This window comes from Pongo abelii, chromosome 10, assembly GCF_028885655.2.
Source record: "Pongo abelii isolate AG06213 chromosome 10, NHGRI_mPonAbe1-v2.0_pri, whole genome shotgun sequence".
Taxonomy (NCBI): domain Eukaryota; kingdom Metazoa; phylum Chordata; class Mammalia; order Primates; family Hominidae; genus Pongo; species Pongo abelii.
The window spans coordinates 5,194,328-5,214,529 of NC_071995.2; the positions used below are offsets into that span (position 1 = coordinate 5,194,328).

Sequence of the window (20,202 nt, forward strand, 5' to 3'; positions counted from 1 at the left end):
GACATTTGTTTTTTTTTATAACCAGAATGCCTTTAAATTTCCCTGTCTTTGCCCAACTGAAATCCAGATCTAATGCCAGATCCATTTTTCTTTCCATTATAAATGCATTATTTTTGTACTTCAAAGTCCTAGTCATGGTGCTAGGATTTCAAGGAATATTGCTGGAGAGATGGTTGATTGAACACAATTCCTGAGCCCTTGAGCTATACAGAAAGCGATAGAACATTTCTCTGCTTAGAAAGCGGGAAACCAGGACAGGATGATGCTAAGTGGAGAGTGTGAAGCCCTTTCTTAGCACTAGTTTTTTCTTCAACTTCAATAGTACAAAGTTTTGTTTTTAGAGTGAAGAGGCAAAGATTGGGGTGTGGACAGGGACTCAGGGGAGGTGCACAGCTCTTTCTAGATGGCGCTTATGATGCAAAAACTGGGGAGAAAGATGGATGAAATGAACTGCAAATTGTAAATTTGCAAACATGTTTATTTCCCCCAACATAAAATATATTTTTTTAATTTGGGAATTTTCAAAGAAAAATCTGGAATTCCTGATACTGTTGGAAAACCATATTGACTGGGGCATCTGCCTGGCCTCCCTGCCTGTCTCAGAGCCATCTGGAGATACGGCACGAACTCTGTTTCGCTGCAGTTCCCACCGCTCTTCCTCATAGACAGACACAGTGGCCTCCCATGTGTGCATTTTGATTTGCTGCTGGGCTGCAGAGGATGGACAGAAACAGTTACAAATTCCAGCTTAGGGTCCACAGGTAAACATTCTGAGGGGATGCCAGAGATTGCATAGTGATTGGTTAGAGACAGAGGCAAAAGCCTTGTTGGAGGAGTGTATTGGAAGAGCCCTTTTTGCCTTAAGTCATTCAGTCTCTTTATTTTAGAACTTCTCCCTGCAAAAAGCATCACATGCATATGATGTTGTCCGAGGAAGAGTCCCCAGGCTCTAAGCTGCAGCTCGGCACTAGCACATCAGCAGTGTTCTCCCTGCTTCATCTCCGGTGCCCAGCCTGTGTTCCCTTCAAAGCCCCTTTCTTGTCTCCCCTCACTTGATTTTCCCCAGTGTCACATTAGAGGTTTTCCCACCTCTGAGTGCTCAGAATCAGGCATTTTGCTCAATCATTTTCAAGGATGATTCGAAAAGTTCATCCAAGATCAAATATCTTCTCTTTCTTTAAAAAAAAAAAAAAAAAATCTGTAATGTTGAAGGGGGAACAAAGCCAAGTGTCCTCCTTCCCTGGGCTTCGGAATAAGGGGCTTGCCTCTGCCTCCCCGATTTACCCCCAACTCGAATGAGGCCTCTGAAAAGGGAGCTGCTCCTTCCCCAGGCTTCCCATTTCACCTGTAACGGTAGGGAGACACACAGTGGCTAATAGGGATCCTCCAGGGAGTTTTCTGGCTGTTAGGCCAGGCCCAAGCCCTTCATGAACAGGCCATTCCCAGGGCCTTGGATTTCAGGATGAGGTGATTAGTGAGGGGGTTTCAGACCCGGCAGAGCCCTCTCCTGGTGTGCATCTGTAGAACTAAAGAGCTGCCCTGTCTGCGGCTGCTGGGAGCTGCAGCTTTCTCTGTCTCTGAGGGTCAGCGAGGGAGTGACAGAGGGTAACAGGCAGAACTGTTAGCAGATTGGCATTGCTTCTCAGTCTCAGTCTGTAGTGAAACTGAAGAGAAAGCTCTTCTGTGCTATCTTCAAAGGTGACAAGCAGAAGAATTCCACCTCTTTTTAGTATTCTGAAATTTTTTCCATGCTCTCTTCTTCTTTCCACACACAAAATCCTAGAATTTGAGAATTGCAATACACTAATATACTTTAAAAGTCTTTGGAGTACAGTTCTCCTCATTTTACACATAGGGAAACAGTCACGAAAAGAGGGAGAGTGGCTTGCCACAGGCCACACATTGAAGAGTGTCAGGATGGGGATAAAAAGCTTTCTTACTTCTTACCCCTGAGAACCATCCCAGTGATTCCCAACATCTGGTCATGAGCACAAAATTTTCATTATTTTTGGCATATCTGTAAACACCTGTGCTATTACTTAATACTTTTTCTTTAGCCAGATCCATTTTTTACTTAAATGCAGTTATTTTAAAAGGAAACGATGTCACTAATGCCTATGGAAAAGCAGCATTACTTGCCTTGAATATTGGAGACCAAAAGGCAAATGTGATTAATGGAAAATGACATTGTGGAATGAGCTGGATACTGTAGTCTGTTGAGGGTTCTTGCTTCAAGACCTATTTGGGGGATTACAGTAGGAGCTAAGAGTTTGAAAAGTGTTAGCAAGATCTGATACATTCTCCTTGAAGGGAAGAAGGAGAATTGAAATGGAACATCCCTGCTAAAAACCACCAGTGCTCCTCCACGCACCAGCACGGTTTTCTCTGGATACCCATGGTACATGTTCCTCACTTTGGGGTCTCTGCCTTGGATCATGGTGTCTTCAGAAGGATGGTAGGCTCTTTGCCGTGCTGTTCTCCCTTCTCAAGGGTTAGGCTGCACAGATGCTGAAGATAGACACAATAGTCCTTGCACATTTCAAAAAATATGGACAATGTTTCCTACAGAGGAACAAATTTTTCTGTCAGATGGTGAAATTTCTCACTCTGGTTGAGAACATCTTTGAGAGGGAAGCAGGGTAAGGGAGAGTGATTAAGGACATTTTGGGGTCAAGAGATAGCTAAGTGATTTTCTGTACACTAGATATCCTCCACCTCCCCTTTATCCACACCCCCGTATGCCACAGTGACACACATCATTCTCAGTGATGATGGAAATGAACAGGATTCCCTGCTCATGGGAATAGCAAACAATCGCTCTGCATGTGCTCTGAGGCTCAGGAATCCAGGTGAAATCAAGTCTGCCCAGTCCTGAGTTGTCCATCTTTCACCACCTCCCCTCTTCTGTATTATCACCACAAAGAAAGAACCAGTCAGCAAATGGTTGCTAACCACCTGGCACTGTGCTAGGTGTTTGCACCTGCACTTAGAGCGGCTTTGTGTGGTTGAGACAGGGTTCCTTTATATTAAAGGACAGCAAAGATGTACATGCCACATACAAGATGATGGGGGTCCCAGGAAGATTCTGGGAGCCTGGAGGAGGGAGTGAGGCCAGAAGCTCAACGCAGCAGGGAAGCTTTGTGGAGGAGGTAGGATTTTTGCAGAACTTCCTTCTCCCTACTTCCCCTGGTCTTCCTCCTTCCCCTCTTGCCCTTGTCCAGTTTGCACTGACAGCGGCCGGGGGAAGGGTTGGCTCTCACTCCTGGATGTGGGCTGAACAAGCATCCCGGAAGCCTGTGGTAGTGGGAGGCTGGCCAGGTGGACTGTGCCCACGCTGCTGCTCGTGAGATCCTCGAAGACAGATTTACCAGTTGCCAAATTCTCCTTGTAGCCCACTCTCCTCCCTGAGGCCCCACACAGCAATTCCTGAGGCCTGGTGAGGGGAGGAGAGGGCTCAGAAAAGGCGGGTGAAACAGAATCACACACAGACTACAGACTCTGCAGGACCATCTCCAGCAGATTCCACCTCTGCCTCTACAACCCCCCTCGGGCCAGAGGGAGAACACAGACTGGCAGATCTGCAGTTTTCACTCCTCTGTGGCTCCTCCTTGCTCTACATCCTTGTCTTGGAGGGTTAGGGAGCATCACAGGAAGCCTGTAGGGACAGCCCAGGCAATGGGGCCAAGGAAGCAGGTACCTTTCAAAAAGGCTAAAAGACAACAAAGAAAACTGTTGGGTGCAGGCAGGTGGGGCTGCCTCAACCCATGGCCAGCATGGGCTCTGTGAGCCGAGACCTCAGGGGTCAGGGTCACCCACTGCCAACTACACAACAAGTAAAGTGAATGAGGCCAGGGCACTGAAAATGCCTGAGATTGTCCCTGCCTCCCAGAACCTACTTGTTGGCTCGCAAGCCACTGGGGTGTGATCTCACTGTACAAATGAGGAAATGGAGTAGTAAGCCAAGGGGACTTAGCCCAGTGTGACACAAAACATGAATGGTAAAAATCAAAAGTTGAAACTAGATCTCCCCCTTCTACATCCAGTTTGCCCAAATGCCTTTGGTAATTTGGGGTAAGGGGTGGAGTGGTGGGGAGACTGTTCAGACTGAAATAACAGTGAAATATTTCCAAGTGATATGGAATGGCCTGGACCGGACTGAGCCACCTCTGGCGGTTCTGTGGTTGTTTGGGTCATGGGTTACACACAAGGCCTGGCTGTTGTGACCTCCGTCCCATGCGCCCCGAAGGTGGGATCCTTGTTCCACCACTGTGAACACTGCCTGCAAAGCTGGGGGCTCCTTGCCCTACTGCCCGTGGTCCCTGGTGGGCCATCTGAAGGCCATCCCACTGGGATCTTCCCTGTATTTACCAGCGAGCCCAGCTCTGAGCTGGAATGTGGACACTCAGAGGATGGGCTGGGGGAACAGTCACAAGATGACATCTGATACTCAGCAGGACTCAGGGAGAAATCACCAAGCTGGGTGATAAAGTGGATGTAGTTTGCTTGTTGGCGTGAGTGGAACCCACGGCTAGGCATCTGGAACTCCCCACACCTTGAATCCCCTACTGACCTGTAAACAGTAGGTAGCAGACTCATTGGCACTGATGATCTGAGTGTGGTTTAGCACTACATGAGGTAGTTTAATAGAAAGATCACCGGCAGGGTAGGCAGGAGACCTGGACCTCTGTCCCAGCTCTGCCAGCAGCTTTTTTACGAACAGTGACCTTGGACAAGTCACTTGCTCTCTCTGGGTATCTTTATTTCATGTATAATTAAAGGATGGGACTGGATAGAATCCATAGTCTCTCCCAGTTTTGGTGAAAACATCTCACATGCCACTAATTCAGGAGACTCCATTGATCATACGCTGCTGGAGCTTGCTGGTATCAGAAGTGGGCACTGTTGGCCACTGAACCTCAGTTTTCTCAGCTGCTGCATTTACCAGTTTTATATGAAAATCTCTATTCCAGATAAGGGAAAATGAGAGAATGAAGTAAGGTGGGTGGAGCAGAGGGAAAAGTTAAAGAGGGAAAATGGTGAAAATACAAAAGTAGATACAGTGTTGAAGAGACAGGAAAAGTGAAAAAACTCAAGAAAAGGGTAGTCAGCTATGTCTGTGAAGGAATCACAGCACATTGACTATCAATGGAACACACAAGCCTGTCTCTTTTGTTTCTCTATCGTTCAGTGCAGCTGCATCTGCCCTATGCAAGTTTGATGGTTGTCAGTATGATAGATAAACATTAACTGAGGAAATTCCTCTGTGTTCAGCACAGTATTTGGGAAATATAGGGGTTCCCAGGAGTTCATCTAGGTTTTGATAAGCATAAGCTCACATGACTGCAGAAAAAGAATGTAAAAACTGTACATGCAGAATTAAGTAAAAAACATATTTATTTCACATGATGAAAGAAATCACAACAAAGTAAACATTTTAAAAAGCTGACATCTACAACAAACAATCCCAAATTCAGGAAAATAATGACATTTTCACTAATTAACTTCCAACACAGTGCTTTTTTCTCTACATTCTCTTCAATCACCTCCTCCTATGACAACAACTTTATAAAACCATTTTCTATATAGAGAGAGGAAAGATAATTCAGTCTTTCCTCAACTGAAATTTGTTTTTTTAAGAGCAATAATCAGGATGCACAAAACATTTGATTTCACACAACAAAAGGACTCACTGTTTGCAGTACTGTTAAGTTTAGGCCCTACAAATAGAGGAATTTTAATACATTTTGGTTTTGTCTGACTCCTGTCATAAAGGATAAATATATGTTGTACTTATAATGATACATTTGCATTGTCAAATGTATTTCTTATGGGAAAGAATTTCCATTTTGATGAGGAATCAATGAGAAAAGACCTCGTGGAATGCAACTGCACACATCTGAGCATCAGAGTAGTCTTTTCCACAGACTAGCTTTTGTTCCTTCAATTCTAATTTTGCTCTCACCCACTCCCCACAGTCTTCAGGCGAAGAAGCCACAGGATGTGTGCATATCACAATCTCACCTCTGGTCCTACAATTTTGGCCTCAGCAGGAGGAGAATCACACAGTGGGTAGGGCACATCTTCCTGGAAGCCATTCCTCCACTGGAGTAGCTAGGAACCCTGTAACTGACTAAAAGCACCCTTAGCTCTATCCTAAAAATGTCTAGGGCTACTCCAGTGCCCACCCATACGAAGGGGAGTGCGAAGGAGGGAAAGTTCGGGTTAGAGAGATGCAATATCTTAACAAATTGCAGTGAAAATATTTTACTCCTGCAAAATTTTCAAAACCATGCCACCATGTAAGAACATTTTTAGGACCTCTCCCTGGAAGGGTCTTGGAAGGGGCCAGTGAAATAAGGGTCCTTGAACTTGAGGCTTCATTAGCTTCTTGAAAGACCTGCCTCTGGGGTTTGGAGAGACCTATGAGACTTGTTCTCTGTCCTCACGTTCTGCAGTCATCCTTAGTCACTCATTCTGCTCCTAACAACAATCAATAGTGCATGTACAACACTCCAGCTTCATCCCTCCCATCGAACTTGAACTCATTCCATTGGACAAGGCTCTACTCTTCGAGAAGCCTGGTTTGTGATGGTCATTTACATGAACTTTACTGAGAAAACAGGTACATGAAGTGACTATATGGGCAAATTCACTGCTAAAAGTGTATTGTAAATTGATAAACTAAAAATTTGGCTTTAATTACATTTATTTTATAGATTTGAATATATCCTAAATGTCCAACAATAAAGAATTGGTTAATTATGCCAATATTCCACTAGCATATTTTTCAGTTATTTAGTGTAATTTTTGTGGACATGTATTGTTGGCCTGAAAAGCTTTCCCTTATAAGTTAAATAAATTTTAATAAAACATATTGTAAAGCCATAATTTCATCTTTAAATTTAAAAATACATATGTGTATTGATCTATCTATGCCTCTGTCTATATCTATATCTAAATTGCTGTAGGAAAAATTAAGAATAGAAAAATGTCTGGAAGGTTCTAGATCTTGATATGAGTAAGAGTGGTTGCTCTGGAAAGATAATAGTGAAATTTTCTTGCTTATTATTTTATTTTTCTGTAATGATTACATCGTTGTTTCTCTTTTTAAGAGTCTGTTGTCTAGGCTAGAGTGCAGTGGCTCAATCACAACTTGCTGCAGCCTTGATCTCCCAGTCTCAAATGATCTGCCCACTTCAGCCTCCTGAGTAGCTTGAGACTACAGGTGTGCATCACTATGCCCAGGACAATTAAAACAAATTTTGTAGGGATGGGGTCTCTCTATGTTTTCCAGGCTGATCTTGAACTCCTGGACTCAAGAGATCTTCCTGCCTTGGCATCCCACAGTTGAGATTACAGATGTGAGCTACTGCATCCAGCCTAATGACTATGTTCCTATTATATTGTAATAATAAAACTATAGATAGAATTTTTTAAGTGTATAGTATTTTTAAAAACTCAAGTAGCTTCTCTCTTTCCTTACTTAGACAGGTGCAAGTTGATAAAAGAATTCTGGAAATTGAAGGCCAAGGAAGAGTGACTCAAAAATAAGAAGCAGGCTGAAAAGTGAATGTGTGTATGAGAGGGGGAGAGAGACAAAGAGAGTGGGAGAGAATGTGTTTGTGGGGAGCATATATTCATCTGTGGGCTGTGTAAGTAGATATTCTGCATTCAGTCCTGACACCTAGTTTAGCTCTGCCCCTCACATCAATGAATCCTGCTGAATTGTCTGCAGCTTCCATTTTGATTCAGTGTCTCAGTCCATTTTACAAGCCACAGAGTCTTAGGAGGGGAGTCAAAAAGATCCCATCAGGATTCGATGGGGCACATTCCTCCACGTGAAAGTAGTTGCCTTTCTCTCTGCCCACTCTGAGGGTCTTTGGCGATAGGATGAAGAGCAGAGTCACCCTCGCTCTCCTGACGTCCTACGTGAAATCCTATGAAAGGAGGTGCTGCTAGATTTGAGATGCCAAAATGAAAAAGAGGAAAATGCAAATAAATGACTTCCACTTCCCCTCCCATCATCCTGACCCTAAACTCAAACCCCTTCTTGAGCGCCTTTGCCAGCCCAGGGAAGCCATTCAGTGTTCACTTTCTAAGAATGTCTTGAAGCCCACTCCCCCCAACACACATACACAACAATCCCTTCCCACATCCAGAAGATCCACTCCTGGAGGGCAAGTCCAGTTCAGAGGACAGGGCTATGACACGCAATGGGAAGCCCACCCTTCCCCTTCCCCAGGTGTCTATGGTTTCTGGCAGGCTCTCTCCAGAAAGGAAAAATGGAAGGTGTCTCCATCTGGAGTCCTTCCCCAGCCCTTCTTGTACCAGGCTGTGTTCTCCCACAGTGAGCACCCAGGACTTGGGCTGAGGCTCTCCTCACAGGTCTGCCCGATGTGTTGACCAGGATGTGTTCAACTCTGTGGGTTTCCCAGTTGCTGGAAGCCAGTAGGGTTTCTTCTGCCTTTGACAGTGCTGTTGGTGGGGATAGGAGAAATAATCCGAGTCTGGCTGTGCTCAGGGCTTTCTCAGTCACCCAGGGAGCCTTCAAATCATGGTGGTCCCTCCAGCCCATCAGCACATGTGCATTAATTCACAAAATAGTTGTTGAGTCTCTGTTCCACCCCAGGTACTGTACTTGGCCCTGGAGAAACAGCAGAAAACAACATAGTAAAGACTCTGTTCTCTGTCCCAAGGTTCCCCATTTGCTCTGTATGGATTGGAGGACACATGAGTAATGCTTGTTCCCCAAGAACCCTGTTAGTTCAAGGTCACCAGGTTCTCTCAGTCACCACCACCCTTGCTGGGGGAAGTAAGGTATGGTGATGGATAGGGGACCTTTTTTCTATCTTCATCACACTCCTTGCCTCTCCTCCACTGTCCTAGTGCCCTGCAGAATATATGAAGAAATTCTGGGACATTTAGCCAAGATTCCTCTCCCAAAGTGGGCAGCTACCCATAGCTACATACATAATGCCAAAATTATCCTTTTCTTGTGGGCTGACCTAAGTGGATCTTTTATGAAGTCCTCAGGTCAGAGAAGATGAGTTGGGTTGAAGTTTTAAGGGGATACTTGTATTATTCCCTGGATAGATGCTTGATCTCATCCTTGCTTTCTGCCAGATCACTCAAATTTCTCCCCAACAACTTTCAGTTCATTTCAGAAATTCCTCCTCCTCTGAGGAGCACTCTGGGACTAATATTCCAGAAGAAGCTATACTCTGACTTCACTTATTGAGGTTCACTTTCTGAGCCACCTTCTGCCTCTGCAGGCTAAGTGGGGGCTCAGAGGGAGAGACTGGCACTATAGCTATCTCCTTCATATTGGACTGTTCTCGCAGCAATTACAAATCACAACGAGAATGACATTTATCGGGATATGACACATCAGTTCCAAATTTCAAGAGGAAAATCTCAATACATTTAAAGTATTATTATTTTGTGAAAGAGAAGCAACCCTCATCTCCATTTTCCTTGAAGCTGAGGTCTGTCTGTGGTCAGTGACAGAAGAGTGAAAATCTTATATTGTCTGGTCACGTGGTGGTTTAGGGCCCTCAGTTCAAGTCAGAGTAGGGGCAATCCATATCTCACAGGGTGATTTGTAGAACAAATGTCTATCTGACATCTTAGAGTACAATTTTTAGAAGCTGCTGTTCTTTTTGCAATGAATAAGCAGGCCTCTGTTTTACCTTTTTGGTTTATAAAATATTTCTTTGGTTCATTGTAAAGACACTGGAGAATTCCACAAAGCATATATGCCAAAACATTTGCCACAATCCCCCACCTGAGATAATGCTTGTTGTGTTTATGCACAAGCACAGCAACTCTTTCCTCTACACACGTGCAGACATGTTAATTAATGGTAGGTCAAGGTCAAATCCCTCCCTTCATAGTTAAATTCACTTGCAACAGGATGGTTAGAACGGCATAGTAACCCGCCATGTGGTTATACCATAACCGAATTAACCATTCCCCTATTGTTGTTGACTTAGGGTGGCTTCCAAAGTTTCAATATTGCCAATGTTATAAATATGACCACTACAACCTTAAGAACAGATCTTTCTGAACAGCTTTGATTGTTTCCTTCAAATTCGTTCCTAGAAGTAAAATGACTGGGTCAAAGGGAATAGACATCTGTACAGCTTTGCACACATCTTGTGAAGTTCCAAGAGGCCCTTGTTTACTGTGTGTGTGGCAGCAGGGAGGGAATGAGATACAGTCAGCTCTGGAGCACTCCAGGAGGAAGTTGGGGTGGAGAGACACTGATATTGACCACCCTTTCCTACCAGATGGCCAGTGTCAAATAGGGCACTTGAGCTCAATGGAAGGTGGAAGCAGGGAAGAAACTAGCCGAGCTGCCCACTAAATCCCTCAAGAAAGACAGGGCTCTGGTTATGGCATGAGGCTTGGAGCTCAGACATTCTGAGCATTAGAAACTCCCAATCCCTGTGCTTGAACCACCACCAAGACACTGGGCAAGATCTTGAAAAACGTGGCCTGAGGGGGCTGCTGCACACATTACCACCTGTTAAATCCCAACAACCAGAGGTTCGGGGAGACTCTTCCCTGGTCCTGAGAAGCCAGAGGAACATCAGAGTCTTCTCTGCATTGCCTTGGCTTACTTTTCCCTGGTCACTCTCCCTCCGTGGATGCCACTCTAAGGATCAGCTCAGGGAAGGCATCGCTCTCTCTATTCCTCTCTCTCAAATTTCAGGCTCTCTTTGTATCTATTTAATTCATTTATCCAACAACATATATTGGACAGGGTCTGTTTTATACCAGGTACTGTGCAAAACCTAAGGGTTAGAAAGATTAATAAGAAATAATTAAGAGTCTATTGATAAATATCAACATGTTAGTTGATTTGCAGATCACTAAAATATAGTTGGTAATTTCTGTTTCTTTCACACAAATTCTTGGAGTAATACCTGGCAAGTTGTGGGCAGTTGAAAAATGTTCGATGACTGAATCATGCATTCATTGGGATGTGTTCGTTAAGTACAATCATCTAGGGGAACTTCACAAAAGCTTTATTTCAAGGTATAATTTATGTATTATAAAATGTATTAAGTGTATAATTAAATGGTTTTTAGTATATTTACAGAGCAGTGAAGCTATCACTGCAATTTACTCTTAGGACTTTCCATAACCCTCAAAAGAAACCTCCTTCCCATTTGCAGTTACTCCCATCCCCCACTGCCCCCAGTCTTGGGCTATCACTAATCTAGTTTCTATCTCTATAGATTTGCCTACTCTGAATATTTCATGTAAGTGGAACTCTACAATAGGTAGTGTTTTGTGCCTGGCATTTCCCCTGATCATAATATTTTTGAAGTTCTTCATGCTATAGCGTGTATTAGTATTTTATTCCTTTTAATTGTGAATAACATCCTGTTGTGTAACTAGACCACATTTTGTTCATTTGTTGATGGATAATTGGGTAGTTTTCAGTTTTTGGCTAATCTAAATAATGCTGCTATGAACATTCGTGTACAGATCTTTGTGCGGACATATGTTTTCATTTCTCTTGGAATTGCTGGGTCATATAGGAATACTTTTTGATCAAAGACTTAAGGAGACATTTACGGAAGGAAGACTTTTCTTGGCTAGATGAAACTAAAATATATCTAAGGTTCATAATAAGACACACATGTTGTGGCTGTCCCTGGCCCTTTCCTAATGGAGGCAAAGCCATGAGATTGTACCTCCCTTTTTCCATACTTCTCTTCAGATAAGAGACGTTGTATATGCTATTTTAATACCTATTTTTTCACTTAGTATATTCTGATAATTTTTCTGTTTTTATATTCTTTATATCTAATGGTTGTACATTCTTCAACAGTGATGATGAGTTTTAATTTATTTAAATTATTATCATTGGACATATTTATTTGTTCCCAAATATTTTCGCATTTGTTTAAAAATGTGCAGTGAGCATGGCTAAATTAATTTTACCCATAATAGTCAGAATTTTCAGAGAATATGTGAAAATATTTTTTCAAAAGATGTTTTGAGTGCTTTGGTTGATAATGACAATTGCTCTTTGAAAGTTTAACATAGAATATACTTCTGCCAGTTGTGTATGTGAGCAATTAGCCCCCACATTTCCAATAAAACTGGGTCTTATCATAAAAAGAAACAAATAAAAACCAAAATGTACCCATAGGCAGGAAATGGCATCTTTTGGAATTAAGCTATATTCTTTGATAATAATTCTGATATCAGCAGATGCTGATAACTTTTCACATAATCAAGAACTACTTAGATTTCCTTTTTTGAGCACCCACACCCACACTATTCTAGGGAAGCGTTAGGATCTTCCCTCCCATTACTCCCCCACCTGCTGCTCTGCCCAGCAGGCAAAACTAGAAACCCCTTTCCTTCACTAGCACCTCGGGTAGAGGGCTTGTGGAATGACAGGTGGATGCTGCTCCACCTGCCACTACAGTAAGACCATGAGGCCCACTCCCAGGGCATAGGAAATATCTTCTGCTGCCCACAGACTGCCTGGTACCCACTGAGGTTGACTCAACTGACATCTAAACCGCAAAGGTCCCAATTCTGTTGGATCGAGTTTTACGACAGGGTGAAAGTGAGGGCTTTGGAGCCCATGTTTTGGCACTAGGCTCCTTTATCGGAAGGGCCAGTATGTGGGTGGGGATGACCAGCTGTTCTTCTTTCCCCTTGGAAGCAGGGCAAAGGAAGCGAGATCAAATTATAACAGAAGGGATGCCAGTTAGACAACAGAAAGAACTTATTGCCAAGGAAGCTTGGGGAGTGCTGCACCTATGGAAATCTTTGATGAAGGTGAGCTCTCTGTGGTTTAATTGGATCCCTGCCTGGGGGTAGAGGATGAGCCTTGGCCTGGGCCTAAGGTGATAAGCTGTGGCTTAGCTCATGAGCACCCAGCTTCCTGCATGCCTACTACCACCTGGCAGCTTGAGGATCTTTCTTGGGACCATGACTTTAGAGATACAGCACACTTTGGGTCTCTCCACCCCATCTTAGCATAAACAATGTAATCTGAGATTAGGTTTCTAGAAAACAAACAGCAAAGGAGAAGTGAAGTTACATCTCAAGGCTAATTATTTGTCAGGCTCTGGGCTAGGTGCTTTAAAGACTATCTAAAATGTTTATAACGGCAGACAAGGAAACTGAGGCACAAAGAAGTATGACTGGCCCAAGATCACACATTAAGTTATACTGTTGCTGTCCACACCCAGACATGTTTTGGCTCCAGCGTTCCTCTCCACAGAACCATATTACTGTGGAAGAACCTTCACTGCCAGAGGGGAGGGTATTCAGGAGTATAAACTATGGACAACGGACAACCACCCAACAATTGTCTTGAACATCTCCGTCTTCCTGGAGTCTTAAGTCCATTTGACTGATTCAGGTGGAGCAAACTTTGCATGGGTTTCCTGGGGCTGGACTTTTTTCTGGTCTCCTTGTCTTTTCGTTTCTCAGCCCTAACCATTCTCTTTTCTAGGTGACTTTCAGCGCATTAGTAAATTTATCTCTGTGGCTCCATTTCTTCTTCTGTAAGATGGGGACAAAAAATATGGCATGTTTCTCACAGTTTGGTTATAAAGATTAATTAATAGGTTAAAGCACTTAAAATAATATCTGGAATAATGCATTCCAAAATGTTAGTTTTTATTACTTAGGTAGAAATCAAAATTTTTACATAGAGGAAAAAAACAGTATGCTTCAATTGGTATTGCCTTTCTACCTTCCTTCCATCTTTCTTTCCTCCCCTGTCTTCCTTCCTTCTTTCCTTTTGTCCCTCACTAAACATTTATTGAAATTCCACTACATGCCAGGAATTATGCTAGCCATCGAAATATGTGCTTTGATTTTTTAAAAATATTCTAACCCTGGTAGCTATCTATTCTTTCCTGCTAGAGACAGAGAGGGCTAGTGTACCAGCGTGAACTGTTAGCAGCTCTTTTGCTAGTATCTGAAGACATCAAGAGAGAAGCATTAACTGGAAAGTTAGAAATATAAAAAAAAGTATAGGTACTAGCTAGTGAAGCTTCTGGTGTCTTCATAGATGAGAAAACTGAGCTCTGAGGTGATATATAACTTCAAAATGTCCTATAGACAGTTAACCAGGGAGCCAAGACTCAAACCTGTGGTTTCTGGGTGTCTCACAATCTCTTTCCATAAATGCTCCTATTTTTTCTACCCAACAGCCTGGACAGAGTGCTTAGGGAGTGAGTCACTGATAGGCCACATATTGTCTCAGCATCTTGTGTGGTGCATTGCATGCCAAATGTTTCTGCTCAGCTTCCCTTCTCTTCCCATCTGCAAAATTGTACTCACTTATACTGTGGGCAAGGGTGGGGGATGGGAGGTGCACTGAACCTAGAACCGACAAAAGTCAAACTCCAACTAGCACATCTGGCTTGCAGGTGTTCCCCACACCCTCAGAGATGCGGCCTTGCATGGGAATGGAGACTTTTGTCCTCTGGCCTTAGCAGTCCTCTGAGACTCTGGCCATCTAGGACTGGTGACAAAGGCCTGGTCTCTGACCTCAGCTGCCCATGGGCTATCTCTCCCTGCCCCATCACTCTTTCTGGTCTGCTGACTTGCTGGCAAACCTGAAGCCATTTTCCCTGGAATCTAAGTCAAGGTTACAGCCTGTCCCTAACACATAGTCTTCAATTTTCCCAAGGGCTGAAGCAAGGATGTAAAAAGACCTCTTTCCTCACACTTAGCCCTGTTTTGGAATCGTGGCCCACTGGATTCTTATAGCCTGCCCATTTAAATAATAAAGTGAGCTCCTGGCATGGATACAGACTAAGAAGCCAAGGCCCTGGCCTGGCTCTGACACCTATGCACTGTGGGGCCCTCAATAAATCATCCACTTCTGTAGGTCTCAGTCCTCATTTGCAATAACGAGATACTTCACCCATCCTTCCCAGCTTGCAATAATGTGACATTTGTCTTTTCAGCATTCAACACATCGCCAGATATCTATTAACCACCAACCAGGTGTCCAGTACTCTGCTAGTGGATATAAGCAGAGCTCCCCAGCTTTTTTTTTTTTTTCATATAATGGGACACATGCAAAGTGATCTGCAAAGTTCACCAGAATAAATTAATGAGGCCACCTGCAGCCAGAGGTCATGTCCTGATACTCCAGACCCTACTCAGTGGTCCTGAGAACCGAGGACATCAGGGTCTTGGGACATCATAAAAAGGACTGCAGCACCCTGGTCAGGAAGTGCGGCTAAAGGATTCAGAGTTTCTCTGTGCTGCCTCTGTCACCCAGGAGTTTACAGTCTAGTCAGGGAAGTATGACGCTCAAAACAGTGTTGAACAACTAACATGGCACTTGCATTAGGGTTACAGTAATTCAAGGATGGGGAGATCAGTGTGGTGAAGCAGTCTGGGCAGGCTTCCTGGAGGAATGGCCCCAGAACAGAAGTGGTTGACTTGGATTTCATCAGCATCAAGGCAGGAGTAGAGAGCGAGAGAACAGACCACTATGGGGAGAATCAGGAGCTCTGAATTCCTGTTCTGACTCCACCTCTGAATCATTCTGCATCCGCTGTCTGTGTGTACCTCTCCTCTTATATTCACCAATGGCAGCTGTGGGATCTGCTGAGCTAACCTCAAAGGCTGCCATGAAATTCAAACAAAAGAGTGTATCTAAAGACATTCATCGGGAACTAAGTACCATGTTAATATCAGGGACAATCATTAGCCGTGGATCAGGAAAGCTAATGCAAACCTTATGATCATAGGACTTTTCCTTGCTGAGTTCATTGATGGATGGCAAGTGCTTAGGACAGCGCCTGGCTCACAGTGGAAACTTTACAAACTGTTATTGAATGAAAGAGAAAGGGAGGACTTGACCAGCTTCTCATCCTGGGCAAGATGGGGATGCAGGAGCTCGTGGCCAGCCTGCTTTCCTAGACAAAACTAGATTCTTCAGGGACCATCTCCCTGGATGCATGGCCTCAGTCCAGCCAGGAGTCCTTTGCTTCCCTTGGTGACTGCCTGCCTCAGCCACTGCCTTTCTGGGGGACCCAGGGCTTTCATCCCCCGCTACCTGCCGGAAGCCAGAGTGCTGACCCTGACCGGGAGGAGAATTTTAAAGAGTAGGCTCCTAAAGTGGCCTCCTTTTCTCAGGTGATTTATATGATCCAGTGTGCATGCTGAAGGAGAGCATTTAACTTGGATACTATTTAGAATTTTATTTTTCTCCGAGTTTTTGATTCTGTTCTTTCCTCCTTTGGCTTGAGATTGCAATAAAAGGCAAGATTACCTGGAATAAATACCAGACTGGCTGTATGTTTGGTGAGAGACTGAAGCCGATGAGATTGGAGCCAACAATGCAAGAGAGACAGCGTGCATGAGAATGAGGTGTCTGCCGGTCCTGCCTCTTCCAGGCTGTCTGTCCCCTTCCCCATCTGGCTGTTCTCTCGGTGCCTCAGTCTCCACCTCCCTGCCCCGTCTTCTCCTACGCCTCCTGCTCAATCCTCAACAGAGATGGGGAATGTGTCCCTCCCACTTAGGATGCTGTTCACTGCAGAACAGGATTCTGCTTTTTGGTTGCCCAGGCAGGCTGTCCAAATAGCCACCAAGACTATGCAGCAATTTAATCTCTTTCCAGGAAGTCTAGGCCTGTGGTTTAAGGTAAAAATGGCTTGTTCCTGTCTAGGAACACTGACTCTCACTTCAGAGGGCCGACTCAGACTTCCTTAGACTCTACAGAAGCTCTAGGAAGTCTTAATTGGAAGGGGGATTTAAAAAATGTCAAGAGAGGGGCATGTGGGCTTCTCAAGGGAAGAGACCAGAGGCAATATTAGACATTTCATAACATTTGGACACCTACTCTTCCTATTCTTCATATTTTCTTGCAGCTTTGAAAAGTGTTATTGTCTCCATCTTACAGATGAGGAGACTGAGGCTCAGAGAGGCTTATGCATTTGCCCAAGACTCTACAACTCCACAACTTAACAGGTGCCTCTAGAGCTGTCTGACTCCAAAGCCTCTGTTCTTTCTACTTTTCCAGGAGTAGGGTAGAGAAAGGTCTGGAGTCCACAGAGTTTCGTGTGCTGTTTATGATACCCTAAGGTGGCACTAGAACATCGTGACTGGGTCTGGGTGTTGCCCCAGGGACTCAAGCACCGTTTCCGATGGCCTCCCACCAAACCCAGAGCCTCACTCGGATTCTGAACCCTCAGCCTTGAGGAAAATGCAGAATCTGAAGGAGGGGCGGGCGGGGGGTGGGGTGGGGGTGGTTCCGAGGAGAGTTCATGAAAATGGCAAAACGATTGATAAAAATAAAAGGCCGGGCACGGTGGCTCACACCTGTAATCCCAGCACTTTGGGAGGCCGAGGCGGGCGGATCACGAGTTCAGGAGATGGAGACCATCCTGGCTAACACGGTGAAACCCTGTCTCTACTAAAAATACAAAATAATTAGCCAGGCGTAGTGGCGGGCGCCTGTAGTCCCAGCTACTCAGGAGGCTGAGGCAGGAGAATGGCACGAACCTGGCAGGCGGAGCTTGCAGTGAGCCGAGATTGCGCCACTGCACTCCAGCCTGGGTGAAAGAGCGAGACTACGTCTCAAAAAATAAATAAATAAATAAAAAATAAAAAATAAATAAGAGCTGAGGGCTGCAGGGAAATAAAGTGGGCATGTTGGTTGGGAAAAGGAACTGACTGCAGGGATACAGCCTGTGAGTTCGTGAAACGCCCTTCGAGCAGAGTGAACTATTCACGGGCGCTCCAGTAGAATGAATCTATGGCTGAAAAATGCCAATTTTGGACCAAGGGCGCTTGGGAGGTCTGTGAAATTTAAACAGTCCAGTGCCAGGGAATCTAGCTGGAGGGAGGGGAGGAGGAAAAAAAAAGCCTCTCAAGTCTCTTTTCAAGCCTGGGTTTGTGGAATTCTAAGATGTGCATTTGAGAACAGATCAAAGATAAGGGGGAGATGGATTTAACTGCCCAGTTCATATGGAATGAAGTTGGCTGTGTGTTCTTCTATTGATGTCAGGTGCCCAGACGTGACAGCAATAAATCAAGAGGGATATTTATGTAAACAAAAGAAATATAAATAGATGGGAGAGAGTAAACTAAATATAAACTCCCAGTTCAAATCACTTTGAGAACAGCCAATGCTATTTTCAGAGGGGGTGTGTAAGTGCGTGCAGGGTGCTATTTATGGCCAGAAGGTTGTATGTAAACTCTGACAGTCCAATGGCTGCTTTCAGTGGCGTGCCATTCAACTCAAGCTGAAGTGGCCTATTGCTTTCTCATCCCCACAGGGAAGAAAACAAGACAGAAAGAAAGAACAAGGAATGTTTTTCCTTTCGCCATGCACGTCTAGCTATGCACAGTCTCACACTTTTATCGCTTTCCTTCTTGATCATCACTCCTTAAGTCCTATGCATTCTCTAAAGCTGAGTTAAGGTGTCTTCTGCATGAGGACACCTTCAGGACCCTGATGCGCCCCCATCTAGTCTGTGTTCCCGGACACCCCTGTAACACCCAGGCACATTCACGCATGTTACATATATTTTCTCTTGGACTACCTTTCTGTCCCTCTGACTATACTGAGAGCTCCCCGAAGACAAGGCTATGGCTTATGTCTCTGAGTTAAGCAATAATAGGTGCTCAAATTTGGTTTGTTCACCCAATTAATGCCTGACCCAAGCGAAGTGTGAACTTGAACTTGTAACAGGAAAGGGATTTATTAGACAGAAGGAGATTTTCTTTTTGATGATGAGGGTGCTAGGAGACTGAGCCATGCTTCAGCTCTTGCTCAGAGGCTGGGGATGGCAGCAATAACCTCTTAAATCCGGTCCCTCCCTCTCAGGGATTTTTCCTGTCTTTGAAGGAAGGTCTCAATGGTGAGTCGATGATGAGTCTAATCCACATTTCCTCTTCTTTCAGGCAATTGCGTCTAGCATATAATGTATTGGTTATCCCCAGAACACGGAGCAGTGCATCTCCACAGCGAGAATTCCAGAACAGGTAGGAAATTCCTTGTCTTTGGGGTTTTACTTTTGCATGCTTCCCAGAAGGGGGCAGCATCTCCCTGAGATTTCTTCCCTTTGGCCGTATAATCCTTTCCAGCAGCCTTTAAGGAAGGGCAGATTCAGAAATCCAGAGAATTGCCTTAGTCTCTGCCATTCAGATTCACTAGAGGAGTGGGAATGGGCAAAGGGTGGCCTCTACACTGGAGAACAAGTGTCTTCAGAATGACGTGTGCCCACGGTGGTCCAAGAACACGGTCCCACCAAGAACATGGACCTGCCAAAGGCATCAGAGGGCTCAGGTCCTCAGTGTTTGTGAACCTACCAGAGTTTTTGTGCCCCGATGCCTGAGAGGTGCAAGATTTGAGAGTCAAGGGTTGCAGAGAGGGGGCTGTCTGGATGGGAAATTTTGCTGTGCTCTTCTCTCATCTATTTGGGCACCTGGAGGGCACACAGCTGCATCTGTGGCAGAGCCTTAGAGGGCAAATGGCTTATTCAGTGACTCAGCTAGTTACAGCTGGGACTAGCACTGAGGTCAGCCTGCTAGGATCTGTCAAGTGCTCTCCCAACCACCTGAGACTGCCAAGGTCAAGAGACATGCAATAATACCCGTTTTCCATGATTTTTACTTTCTGCAGTTTCAGTTACATGAGGTCAGCTGAATTTCAAAAATAGGTGAGCACAGTACAACAAGATAGAGACCACAATCACAAAACTTGTGTTACAGTATATTGTTATAGTTGTTCTATTTGATTATCAGTTATTGTTGTAAATCCCTCACTTAATTAATAAAGTGTCACATTGAGGGTTGGAACTGGCGTTCTCACTCAGCAAAGCTCTGACCTAAGTTTAGCATTAGGCCAGCCTCGCTGCACACCGCACCAGGAACGGCACATTCGCGGTGTGCACTGGGCGAGTGCACAAGGGTGTGCATTTGCTTCCCTTCCCGTTCCTGGCACCTGCGGGCTGGTCTCCTCCGCGTGTGCTGGGAAGTCATCAGAACAGCTTTCAAGCATTCTAAGGCCAGCCCGCACTCCCAGATTATATTTTGATACCCATTTACCTTCCACTGCTCTTCCGATCAGCATTTACTCTGCATTTCCTGCTCGTTGTGGTTTGTCAGCTCCTTCACCTTGCTTTCGCTTAGCTGGTGTGTGTGAGGATGAATGAAGAGAGTTAAAAGCCTCCCAACCTCTGGCGTGCTGGA

The 20,202-nt window shown here is 44.6% G+C and overlaps 1 long non-coding RNA gene across 2 annotated transcripts in view; it reads left to right on the top strand.

Annotated features, from left to right (window-relative positions):
* Positions 1 to 20,202, top strand: part of LOC129049033 (uncharacterized) — a 62,233-nt gene that overhangs the window by 20,447 nt on the left and 21,584 nt on the right. For both annotated transcript variants that reach the window (XR_008511790.2, XR_010135701.1), the window contains exon 2: positions 18,913 to 18,993. This is a non-coding gene — a long non-coding RNA (uncharacterized LOC129049033). The remainder of the gene's footprint in view (positions 1 to 18,912; positions 18,994 to 20,202) is intronic.